The sequence below is a fragment of the Bos taurus genome, chromosome 11 (assembly GCF_002263795.3).
Source record: "Bos taurus isolate L1 Dominette 01449 registration number 42190680 breed Hereford chromosome 11, ARS-UCD2.0, whole genome shotgun sequence".
NCBI classification, from domain to species: domain Eukaryota; kingdom Metazoa; phylum Chordata; class Mammalia; order Artiodactyla; family Bovidae; genus Bos; species Bos taurus.
In genome coordinates, this window is record NC_037338.1 from 50,123,435 (window position 1) to 50,136,690 (window position 13,256).

General features: G+C 47.0%; 1 long non-coding RNA gene across 2 annotated transcripts in view; it reads left to right on the top strand.

Annotated features, from left to right (window-relative positions):
* Positions 1–2,426: 2,426 nt before the first annotated feature.
* The window catches only part of LOC112448796 (uncharacterized), a 66,189-nt gene continuing 55,359 nt past the window's right edge, over positions 2,427–13,256 (top strand). For both annotated transcript variants that reach the window (XR_009496462.1, XR_009496461.1), the window contains exon 1: positions 2,427–3,759. This is a non-coding gene — a long non-coding RNA (uncharacterized lncRNA). The remainder of the gene's footprint in view (positions 3,760–13,256) is intronic.

The window sequence follows — 13,256 nt, forward strand, 5'->3', positions numbered from 1 at the left end:
AGTGATGGGTCTAACAAAGGCAGGAAGTCCCACTAAAAAAGTGTTGGAACCAACAAATTTATCTATATACCAGATGTTTCAAATTCAGTGTCTGACCATATCCTGGGCCATGAAACAAATCCCAGTAAATTTAAAATATTTTAAATTATACTTAGTTTGTTCTCTGATTATAATGGAGTTAGATTGGAAATCAACAACAACAAAATACCTAGGAGAAACCCATAACTTGGAAATTAAATAACATTCTGCTAAACTATCCATGATCAAAAAACAAAAAAAATCAACAAGGAAATCAGAAAGTATTCCCAACAGTATGGTAATGAAAATAAAGCTTTTCAAAATCTGTGGAATGCAGCTAAAGTAGTGCTTCAAGGGAAATTGATAGCTGTAAATAATTATATTAGAAAAGGAGAAAGTTTAAAAGTCAATGATCTGGACTTCCTCGTGGTCCAGTGGCCAGGATTCTCCATACTCCCAATGCAGGGGACCCAGGTTCCATCCCTGGTCAGGGAGCTAGATCCCACATGCTGCAACTAAGACCCTGAGCAGCCAAATAAATATTTTTTAAAAAGTCAATGGTCTAAGGTTCCACCTTAAGAAGTTATTAACAGAAAAAGAAGAGAAAAGTAAATCCAAAGTAAGTAGAAGGAAGGACATAATAAAGGTAAGAGTAGGGAGAAGGCAATGGCACCCCACTCCAGTACTCTTGCCTGGAAAATCCCATGGACAGAGGAGCCTGGTAGGCTACAGTCCATGGGGTCGCTAAGAGTTGGACACGACTGAGCGACCTCACTTTCACTTTTCACTTTCATGCATTGGAGAAGGAAATGGCAACCCACTCCAGTGTTCTTGCCTGGAGAATCCCAGGGACGGGGGAGCCTGGTGGGCTGCAGTCTATGGGGTCGCACAGAGTCGGACACAACTGAAACGACTTAGCAGCAGCAGCAGAAATCAAAAGAATAGAAAAGAGACTTTTCTTTTCCAAAGAGACTGGGCTTCCCTGGTGGCTCAGATGTAAAGAATCTGCCTGCAGTGCAGGAGACCCAGGCTTGATCCCTGGGTGGGGAAGATATTCTGGAGCAGGGGATGGCCACCCACTCCTGTATGTTTGCTTGGGAAATCCCAAGGACAGAGGAGCCTGGCTGGCTACAGTCCATGGGGTCACAAAGAGTCCCACTGGACAGAATGACTAACACTTTCACTCTCACTCAGAAAAGAGACAAGAGAAAATTAACAAGCTCAATCATGTTTTCTGACACATTATTCCCCTCCCCCTTCCTTCTAGTCACAGCACATTGGATGAGAATTCATTTGGAGTGGGGGAAAGAGTATGAAATAATAGTTAATTCCTTCCTTTGGAGTTCTTGATGCTTGTACCTCACAACCAGAGAGAACTTTTTTGCCAGTAGGTGGCGGCACTGTCACCTTGAAAATCGGGACAGGCTGTCTTCTGGGTCGGCTTGGGGACCAAAAATAGCCTGGGGCTGAAAGGAAGGCATCATTTCAAGATGAAGTGAAGTCGCTCAGTCGTGTCCGACTCTTTGCAACAGCATGGACTGCAGCCTACCAGGCTCCTCTGTTCATGGGAGTTTCCAGGCAATAGTACTGGAGTGGATTGCCATTTCTTTCTCCAGGGGATCTTCCCACCCCAGGGATCGAACCCAGGTCTCCCACATTGTAGACAGACGGTTTATCGTCTGAGCCATCACTTCAGTTCAGTCGCTCAGTCGTCTCCGACTCTTTGTCTGAGCCATGCTGCTGCTACTGCTGCTAGGTCGCTTCAGTCGTGTCCGACTCTGTGCGACCCCAGAGAGACAGCAGCCCACCCGTCCCTGGGATTCTCCAGGCAAGAACACTGGAGTGGGTTGCCATTTCCTTCTGCAATGCATGAAAGTGAAAAGTGAAAGTGAAGTCGGGCAGTCGTGTCAGACTCTTAGCGACCCCATGGACTGCAGCCTACTAGGCTCCTCCGTCCATGGGATTTTCCAGGCAGGAGTACTGGAGTGGGGTGCCATTGCCCTCTCCATGTCTGAGCCATAGGAGAAGTCAATTCTAGAAAGCAAATCCTCACTTTTAGAACAGGGAAGTTAGAGATTATACACGCACAAACACACATGAAACAATTCCTAAGCCGAAATCCCCGTGGAGTCAAAGTTTGAAACATTTGTCCATTAAAAGTTGGGTTTTCTGGGGGACTCCCCTGGCGGTCCAGTGGTTAGGACTCCAGGCTTCTAATGCAGGGTGTTTGGGTTACATTCCTGGCTGAGGAACTAAGACAAAGCTTGCCACAAGGGTGAGGCTACCCCCAAAACAAAACAAAAGAACCCCAAAACAACCCCCCTCCCCCGCTTAATTGTAGGTGGGAACCTGAGGCTAAGAAATCTCCTCCCATTGTGTGCAAATCAGGGCCACCCTCTCCTCGACCTCCATTCTAAATTTCCATCAGATTTCCCAAACGCACGTAATGGTCCGGGACTTAAAACAATTAAGATCCCCTGCCTATGAATGCGCTATTAAACACCACTAAGAAGTTAGTGGCTCAGACAGTAAAGCGTCTATCTGCAATGCAGGAGACCTGGGTTCGATCCCTGGGTTGGGAAGATCCCTTGGAAAAGGAAATGGTAGCCCACTCCAGTATTCTTGTCTAGAAAATCCCATGGATCCCGGAGGCTGGTAGGCTACCGTCCATGGGGTCGCAAAGAGTCGGACACGACTGAGTGACTTCACTTTCACTTTTACAAGAAGTTAATCAAGCAGGAGTCTGGGCTGTCACGGGAGGTGGAGTACCCTCAGGCCTTGGGTGGGAGGTGGGAGAGGCCAGTTGCTTTTATAATTTTTTTTTTTCCCTCCAGGGCCCCTGCTGTGAAAAGCCCCTTGGGGAGTTTGGAGTGGGAAATTTGCAGACCTACTGTGTGCATCTTGCTAAGTCGCTTTAGTCGCCTCTGACTCTTTGTGACCTCATGGACTGTGGCCTGAAAGGCTCCTTTGTCCATAGGATTCTCCAGGAGTGGGTTGCTATGCCCTCCTCCAGGGGTTCTTTCCAAACCAGGGATTGAACCTTTGTCTCTGGTGTCTCCTCCTTTACCACTAACGTCACCTGGGAAGCTCTACGGAGGTGCTTTTCCTAAATGTCCTCATTTAATCTTTGCAGTAATCCTTTTTATTACCCCTCCAAATCCCTTAAGAAGGCACTTAATGGAGTGCTTGCTGGCTTTTGTGGTTCCGGGTTTTAAGTGAATGCACACACTGATTATTCCCCTCTTTTACACACACACAAGACTTCGGTGCGATTCCCTTCGTTTAAATGAACTTGCCTTTAAAAACAGCCTTTCATTTATTTCTTTGGTCTATTTCTTTCCAACAAGAGTCACCCTCAGGATTGGCAGCAGGAACGTAGACAGGACAAGAGGCAGTACGATTTTCGTTCGAATTTAGAAGACAGTCATGGAATCTTACTTTTCCCTTCTGTCCGGCTCACAAGGTGTCGGGCGGCCAGGGCTGGGTTTGGGCGGGAGATGACGGGCCAGAGCTCCCGAGACCGACTCCGCGCAGGGCTGGTGGGCGGCAGAGCGGTTGAGTGGGGTCGGGATTTAGCCCCTCCTGGCAGCCACCCGGCTAGCCCCAGCCCCGCCCGGAGGCGGCCGCGCCAACCGTGAAGGGAGTCGGCGAGAGGCTCCCCGGATCCCTAGTGCGCCACGGCCGGCGCTCGGCGAGTCCGCAGCCTCTAGGTCGCCGACTAGTTGGGCTGGGCAGCCACTGGTGAGTCCTTCCTTGCCTCTGCGTCCCGGGCCTCGGAGTCGCCGAGAGGAGGATGAATCCCTGGAGCTGGTTCCTGCTGCTAACCCTCTGCCTCCGGCCCGTGAGCTCAGCCCCTTCGCGCGGCGCGCCCGCCTCTGCCAACTGCGAGCTCCAACCCCCAAACAAGGCGCGCAGTAGGCGCGGACGCTGCAGCCTCCTGGCACCTCCCGGGGGGTGGGGTGGTTACCTCCCATCCTTGCCAAACTCCGCGCTCTCGGACCCCGATCCGACTCGGCAGGCCAGGCTCCCACCTGCCTTGGCGGTGCCTCCTAGCTCGCACTTCTCGCCGCGACCCCCGGTTCCCCTTTCCGGCGGGGCGCAGCCCTCTGGACACATGAGACTCTGTCCCCCAGCCCCGCCGTTTGTCAACCGAAGGGAGTCTCGGGCCAGAACTCCTGAGTCTCGCCAGCCTGCTTCGCTGGAGACTGGGGCTCGAACCCGCGAAGACCCGATGGGCCCGGAACTTGGGCTCATTTACTTTGAAGTTTGATCTGCCCGCTCTTACCTAGAGTTTCATTTCTGCTCTTACAGAAATGGTAACAAGCCCGCAGCAATAGCTTGATTTAACCTTTGTCTATTCAGTGCCTGAGTGAGGAGGAGTTTGGAGGCTTCTCTTATAGCTCAGTTGGTAAAGAATCCGCCAGCAATGCTGGAGACTCCGGTTCGATTTCTGGGTCAGGAAGATCCCCTGGAGTAAGGGAAAGGGTATTCTGGCCTGGAGAATTCTATGGACAGTCCATGGGGTTGCAAGGAGTCAAACACCACTGAACGACTTTCACTTTAACTTAGGAGGGATTTGGGAGAACTGGAGTCATCCCCCTGATTTACTGATATAGGAACCTGAGGCTCACAGAGGGAGAGCTTTCCTGGAGAGACCGGGTCTGACACGCACTGTGCGCCTCCTTAGAACTTGGCATCAGCGTTTTGCGGTGAGCGGAAGCTAGGTGAGAGAGGCCGAGTCACCTGCTCGCGGAAACCCCGTAGGTCTGGCGTCTCCGGCGCTGGACCTCTTTCGAGGAGAGCGTTCCCTTTTCATGATCAGTTTTCTTACTCTCGAAATTTTCTGCCTATCTAAAGTCCCTCTCTTATGAGCGGTGTGGAAGTTGAATTTTGCCAGTTTGCATCAGTGGTTTCAGTCTCTGTGAAGCCCTGGAGTGGTGGGTAGTCGTAGACCTTGCGCCCTCGGAAGCCCTCCTTCTGTGATTCCTGCGCAGCATCAGAGGTCGCGTGATTTTATTCATTGTCCTAACCACAGCGAGGGAGAGGGTGACCTCACTGAGCCATTCCTGGCGAACGGGTTGCCCAGGAAGCCACACTGTGTTCCTTATAACGCCCTGGGCTAGGGACGTCGGGAGGCTGTCCATCTAGTGGAGATCAGTCAGTCAGTGGCAAGGCTGTTTGATCACCTGCAGGCTGTAGAGAGCGATGTGTGAAAGGTTGTTGCTGAATCACACGAAGACACCGGGATTCTTGGCCCCCGGAGGAGAAGAATTCAATCCGGGGCCAGAGACGAGGCTTGATCGCTCAGAGCTTTTGTGTAATACAGTTTTATTAAAGTATAAAGGAGATAGAGAAAGCTTCTGACATAGGCATCAGAAGGGGGCAGAAAGAATACCTGCTTGCTAGTGTTAACAATGAGGTTATATAATCCAAAGAATGTCTGGAGGTTGTAAAGACCTCATCAGACCTACTCCCATAATTTACATTTTAAGATAACAGAAGGTTGAATCCAAAGACTGTCCTTAGGCAGGATACATTATTGTTATATAATCCTAAGGAATGTGGAGAAAGAAAAAAAGTTTGTCCTTTCTTCCTCCTTGAGAATTCCAGACCCCTCTCTCCTTGGGGACCCCTAGACTCCCTATCAACCTGCCTAGGAACTGACTCTCTCATTCCCCCCTTTTCTTTTAGAAGAATTATGTTGCCTAGGTTACAGGGGCCTCATTCTCGTTCCATAACTGCTTCCGAGCTGACAAGGGGCGTTATCCCTAAATTGGTGAGGCAACATATTCTCCTAATCCTCATATTGAGGATATCTGATCCAGGGGCCCCAAATAGTTGTTGGAGGAAGCTACAGCAGTAGCAGGAGTTTGAGCAACCATTTGTAACTTAGAAGCTTTCATGCGGCTAGAAACAAATCCAGTTATACAATTACAGATGCAGGCAACATAGTCATTAAAACAAGTTAAAATCGAAATTAAAAGTCACATTATGTCCATAGTTGAAGTAAAAAGTGTTGCACCAGTCCATTTTAGGGTCGGTAGATGTCATCAGATGAAGAAGAGGCATTGCATGTGATTGTTGTCGAAGGTATTCACAGACTTGGAGAAAGTCTTTTCCTTGAAGTGGGGATGTCCACCACGGGAAGCCTTCCACTGACGAAGAGGGGAGCGCTCCGCAGACCCAGCAGTTAGACCGATTGTGGAATGCAGCATAGGAGTGAAGCCCAGAACAGGAAGACATTGTCTTGAGGATCCAACGGCAGACTCAGGATTTTTGGAGTCAGCAGTAGACTCACATAGATTATCAGGCCCATCCGCTGCCCTTTGCTTAACTCTAGAGCTCGGGTCAGAGCCACAAGCTCCGCTAACTGAGCACTGGTTCCCTGGGGGAGAGATTTTGCTTCCAAAACCTGTTCAGCAGTCACCACTGCATAACCTGCTTTACGCTTTCCATCCCGAACAAAAGAACTGCCATTTGTAAATATTTCCATGTCAGGATTGTCTAATGGGGTATCCTTTAGATCCTCCCGAGCTGCATAGTTCAAAGTCAGGAATTGAGAACAATCGTGATCAGGTGTTTCATTTTCCTTCTCAGGAAGGAAAGTGGCAGGATTTAAATTTCCACAAACTTTAAGCTTAGTTACTGGTCCTTCTAACAACAATGACTGATACTTAAGAAGCCTACTGTCTGTCATCCAAATATTAACCTTAGAATTTAAGATTCCACTCACATCATGAGAAGTCAGTACAGTAAGTTTTCATCCATTAATTATTTTTAAAGCTTCAGGTGCTAATAAAGCTGCTGCCCCAATTACTCTTAGGCAGTGGGACCACCCACGTGAAACTACATCTAATTCTCTGCTTAGATAAGCAATAGGTTGCTGGTGAGGCCCTCGGGGTTGTGTCAAAACTCCCAATGCCACACCTTTTCTTTCAGTGACAAACAAATTAAATTCTGACCCTGTGGGCAAGCTCAGAGCTGGAGCTTGCAGGAGAGCAGTCTGAAGAACCTTAAAAGCCTTTTGAGTTTCTGGAGACCAAACCAGTTTGTCTGTTTGGGCCTGCTGAGTTTCAGCTATAAGTTTATATAAAGGCCGGGCAAGTTCCCCTTAACCCAGAATCCAAATGCGACAGTAACCTGTGATTCCCAAAAATCCTCTCAATTGTCTTAAAGTCATAGGCAGGGGGTGATTTAGTATAGGTTTAATTCTCTCAGGGCCTATGTATGGCCCTAGTCCCTTCTGATATGATTAGGCCCAGATATCTAACCGATTGTTGACAAAGCTGAGCCTTTTCTCTTGATGCCTTGTAACCACAGTCTGCCAGGAAGTTTAAGAAATCTTCTGAGGCTCTCGAACAAGCTTCCTCTGTCTCAGCACAGAGCAAAATATCATCTACATATTGTAACACCACTGCTTCAGAGCTATTAAAGTTTTGTAGATCCCGTGACAAACTTTGTCCGAATAAATCACAAAATCCCTGGGGCAAAACTGTCCAGGTTAACTGAGAAGCTGGCTGCATAGGGTCTTCAAAGGCAAATAGAAATTGACTTTCTTCCGCCAAAGGCAATGAATAGAAGGCATCCTTTAAATCAATTACTGAGAAATATTTGGCCCGTTCAGGAATTTCAGACAATAGAGTATAAGGATTAGGCACCACAGGGTGTAAAGGAACTACACCCTCATTTATTATTCGTAAATCTTGAACTAGTCTCCATTTACCATTCGATTTCTTTATACCCAAAATAGGAGTGTTGTAAGGACTGTTACAGGGAATTAATAGTCCCTGCTCCTTTAAATTTTCGATGATGGATTTTAACCCTTCCTTAACTTCAGGTTTCAGTGGATACTGCTTCTTATGTGGAAATACATGTGGGTCTTTGAGCTTAACAACTACAGGAATAGCATTTTGTGCTCGACCCACAGATTTTCCATCAGCCCATACTCTAGGATTTACATTTTGTTCAACTAAAGGGAGAGAAAGGAAGGGCTCCATATTCATGAAAACAGAGGCATGGACCTTGATCAGTATATCCCTTTCCAAAAGGGGTGAGGGAGATTCTGGCACGATCAGAAACTCGTGTGAAAACAGCACAGAATCCCAGTTGCAAGATAAAGAATAACTGAAATAATACCTTTTGGCTCATCCAGACAGTCCCATTGTGGAATCAGATCGGGAAGAAAGTGGGCCAGGGGCTTCAGTAAGCACAGAATAAGTTGCCCCAGTATCTAAAAGGAAATCAACGGATTGGCCCCCCACAATTATTAATACCCGGGGTTCCTCAGGTGTAATTAGGACGGGAGCTTGTGTGGGGACCCCCTGGGCACCTTCAGTCCTGATTGTCTTGAGAGTCCGACCCCGGAGACCTACGCCTCTGGGGGCAGTCTCTTTTCCAGTGTGGTCCTTTGCAGACTGGACATGCAGCCGGGGTGGGGGTGGGGGGGCGGCTTAGATGCCTGAGGGCAATCCCGCTTGAGGTGCCCCTCCTTTCCACAGAAATAGCAAGCCCATCCCTTTTCACCTAGGCCCCTCTGGGCATTTTTCTCAGGCTGTTTAAGGACGTTTTTCATAGCCATGGTGAAGGCTTCTGCCTTTTCCTTTGTCTTTTTTTGCCTTTCTTTCTTTTCCTCATATTCTCTACCATAATAGACTGTCTGAGCCAGTTGTAACAGAGTATCTAAAGACTGATTTGGTCCATACGCCTGTTTTAATAGCTTACGGAGGATATCTGGAGCCAACTGAGTGAGAAATCTATCCTTTAAGATCACTTTTCCCTCTTCACTTTCGGGATCAATCTCAGTGAATCTGTGAAGGCCTTCTCTCAGTCTATCTAGGAATTTACCAGGAGCTTCCTTCTCCTGTTCTATGTCTGCCAATTTGCCATAGTTTAAAGGCTTAGAACATGCCTGCCTAAGTCCTTCAAGAATACATCTAATAAAATGACTCTGATCCCATCTTCCTTTAGCTGTGTTGTAGTCCCAGTCTGGTTCTATAGTTGGGACCGCCTGATGCCCAGTGGGGAGGGCCGCTATCTCGTTCTCCCTCTTCCCTACTGATTCATTACCAAGCCATTCATCTCCATAAGCAACCGCTTTTCCCAAAACTCGAGTCTTTGACTTGGGAGTCAGCGTTTGTCCCAAGATATACATCATATCCTTCCAAGTGAGGTCATAAAGCAGAGTAACACCTTTAAAAGCTCTAATATATTTTTCTGGGTCCTCTAAATAGTCTCCCAGATCCTCCTTGATTCTATGTATTTCTTGATAAGAGAAAGGCTTATTAACTCTCACAGACTGATTATTTCTCCCGGTCGGTGTTTCATAAAGAGGCAACAGCTTGTGTGGCTGTTCCTCAGTCTCTCTGGCTGCTCTGCGCATATGATCCCAGGGATAGATTGGAGAAACCTGTTTTTCCTCTTCTCTTTGTCTCCTGTCCTCCATCTCATCTTTTACTTGGATGGTCTGAGTTTCTACTGAAACCAGAGTAGTCTGAGGTCATACTGAGACAGGAGATGTAAAGGAGGGAGCTGAAGGTTTCACGCCCAAATCTATACCCTTAGGACAGAAGTCTGGCATATTTCGCTGAGAGAAAAAGGGCAACACATATGCTACTTCTACCCATTTCCCTTGTTCCTTACAGAACCGGTCTAATTGTAGAACAGTATTATACTTAAGAGACCCTCCAATTGGCCACCATTCGCCATCCTCCAATGGATACCGTGGCCATGCAGTATCACATAGGAAGACCAGGTGTGTCTTCTTTAAGCCCTGGGGATCAAATCTATCCCAGTTTTTCAGGATACAGTTCAAAGGAGTGAGGCTGGAATTGTTAGCTCCCATCTGTAAGAGAGAAAAAAAGCGACCAGCGCCATTTTTCTACCAGAGGCGTCCCTCCCTGCTCTAGATGGGGGTGTAGACAGACGTTACACCAAAAGCTTTTCCTTCCTGGTCGGACTTAGTCTGTCCCTTACTGATGCAGGCGCCATACTCGTCCCTTCCGGTTCTACCACCGAGATGGGGTGGGGATGTACCAGGGGTAGACTTGATAGCATCCCTACTTGACGTCCAGCTCTTCACTTTTAACCTTGCTTGCCTCTGATGTCACCCAGGGTGAGTCAGAGTAACCTTCCGGAATGCCTCCCAAGCTAAGACTACTAGGGGAAACATTCATCACCTGAGTGCCTGTGCAGAACCCTGAGTTTTCCTGACTACAATAAGACCGACGCGAACATAAAACTGAGGTGTTCTTTCCAAGCATCACCACACCAGTATAACAGCCTCCTCTGATCCACTAAGAGCCCGCATTACCAAAGGAAAAAAACCCATCGCAGTCCAATCTGAGTAACCTTTAACCTCAGAGATGTTCTGGGACCTAGAGCTCCATCTAGCTTCTGAACTTTCGATTCCCAGAGAGGCTAGGCGCTTTATTGGCTACCAATCCAAGTTTGGGACCTAAGCCACAGTACACAATAACAGTATAGATCACAAGTCCCTTGAAAGTCAATGATCCAATAGATTAGGTTAGTACTTCTAATTCCCAAGGAGTTATGAAATGGTCAAAGAGACTGAAAAGTTTGACGGAGAAAGGAGAGTTCGGTCCACACGCTTTGCCCATTTCTGTTCCCGAAGGAGACATTGGGTGCCTCTTGGCATTGGCAGGTCGGTATAACGCCCCAACAGGTTTCTGCCATAAGCCGTATGAGATCACCATGGAACCACAGAGCAGGGCTCCTTACTTGCTTCACACAGGGCATGCCATTCATTCACACAAGCACACCGTAGAGTTAGTAAAGCACAGCAGAAAACGTGTTCGCTAAGAGAACAAAGAACTAAAGCTCCAAGCATCCTTACCTTGTCCTGAAGCATCCTGGACAAACCCCCAAGATGAAAGGTTGTTGCTGAATCACACGAAGACACCAGGATTCTTGGCCCCCGGAGGAGAAGAATTCAATCCGGAGCCAGAGACGAGGCTTGATCGCTCAGAGCTTTTGTGTAATACAGTTTTATTAAAGTATAAAGGAGATAGAGAAAGCTTCTGACATAGGCATCAGAAGGGGGCAGAAAGAATACCTGCTTGCTAGTGTTAACAATGAGGTTATATAATCCAAAGAATGTCTGGAGGTTGTAAAGACCTCATCAGACCTACTCCCATAATTTACATTTTAAGATAACAGAAGGTTGAATCCAAAGACTGTCCTTAGGCAGGATACATTATTGTTATATAATCCTAAGGAATGTGGAGAAAGAAAAAAAGTTTGTCCTTTCTTCCTCCTTGAGAATTCCAGACCCCTCTCTCCTTGGGGACCCCTAGACTCCCTATCAACCTGCCTAGGAACTGACTCTCTCATGTGGATGGGTTGGGTCCTCAGGGGATGCTGAGATTGTAGTCAAGCTCTGGAATCTAGCCTCCCATCCCATGTGGCTGCTTCCTGGTACATTCTGGAAGGACTGTGGCTTGAGAGCTGGCTTGGTTTTCAACTTTTGTTAATCATTAGGGAGATCTTCTGAGCCAACATCAGCCACAAACAAGGCAGGCTTGACCCAGAGCACAGCACAGGTTGTTATTATTGTTCAGTTGCTCAGTCGTGTCCGACTCTTTGTGACCCCATGGACCGCAGTACACCAGGCTTCCCTGTCCTTCACTGTCTCCCAGAGTTCTCTAAAACTCATGTCCATTGAGTCAGTGAAGCCATCCAACCGTCTCACCCTCTGTTGCCTGCTTCTCCTCCTGCCTTCAGTCTTGCCCAGCATCAGCATCTTTTCCAATGAGTTGGTTCTTCTCATCATGTGGCAAAGTATTAGAGCTTCAGCTTTAGCATCAGTCCTTCCAATGAATATTCAGGATTGATTTCCTTTAGGATGGACTGGTTGGATCTCCTGGCAGTCCAAGGGACTCTCAAGAGTCTTCTCCAGTGTCACAGTTCGAAACATCAATTCTTTGGCAGTCAGCCATCTTTATGAGCTTTCTTCTTTCCTTATCAATACTCAAACACAACTCTGGAGTTCTTTACTACACCTGCTGGAGTCTGTGCCACTTACTGTTTCTCCCTACAGATATCCACATGTTCCCATTCTTCTAGCTGGGCTTTGCTCAAATTCTCTCAAGAAGATCCTTCAGGATTACCTATTAAAAATTATGTCATCTCCATCCCTCCACCCACATGCCCTCTTATCTGCTTTTCCAACTAATCTTTTTTGACTTAAAAAATTACTTATTTTTAATTGATTGATGATTGGTTTATAATATTGGTTTGATGTCTGTTATACATCAACATGAATTAACCATAGGTGTACATTTGTCCCCTCCCTCTTGAATCTCCCTCCCACCTCCCGCCCATTCCCACCTCCCTAGGTTATTACAGAGCCCCCGTCCGAGTTCCCTGAGTCATACAGCAAATTCCCATTGGTATCAACTTACATGTGTTAGTGTATATGCATTCATGCTATTCTCTCCATTTATCTCACCGTGTCCCTCTTCTCCCCCAGCCTTGCCTATAAATCTGTTCTCTATGTCTCTGCCTCCACTGTTGCTCTGCACACAGATTTGTCATTACCATCCTTCTAGATTCCATATATGTGTTAATATATGACATTTGCTTTTCTCTTTCTGACTTACTTCACTCTGTATAATAGGCTCTAGGTTCATCCACCTCATTAAAACTGACTCAGATGGGCTCCTTTTTATGGCTTAGTAGTGTTCCATTGTATATATGTACCACAGCTTCTTTATCCATTCATCTATTGATGGACATCTAGGTTGCTTCCATGTCTTGGCTATTGTGAATAGTGCTGCAATGAACATTGGGGTACATGTGTCTTTTTCAGTTTTGGTTTCTTCAGGGTGTATGCCTGGAAGTGATATTGCTGGGTCATACGGTGGTTTTATTTCTAGTTTAAAGGAATCTCCTTACTGTCCTCCATAGTGGCTGTATCAATTTACATTCCCACCAGCAGTGTAGGAGGGTTCCCTTTTCTCCACACCCTCTTCAGCACTTGTTTTTGGATTTTTTTGATTATGGCCATTCTTAGGCTCCAGAATCACTGCAGATGGTGATTACAGCTATCAAATTGAAAGATGCTTGCTTCTTGGAAGAAAAGCGATGACAAACCAACACAGCATATTAAAAAACAGAGACATTACTTTGCCGACAAATGTCTGCATAGTCAAAGCTATGGTTTTCCAGTAGTCTTGTATGGATGTGAGAATTGGACCAGGCCAAAGAACTGATGCTTTTGA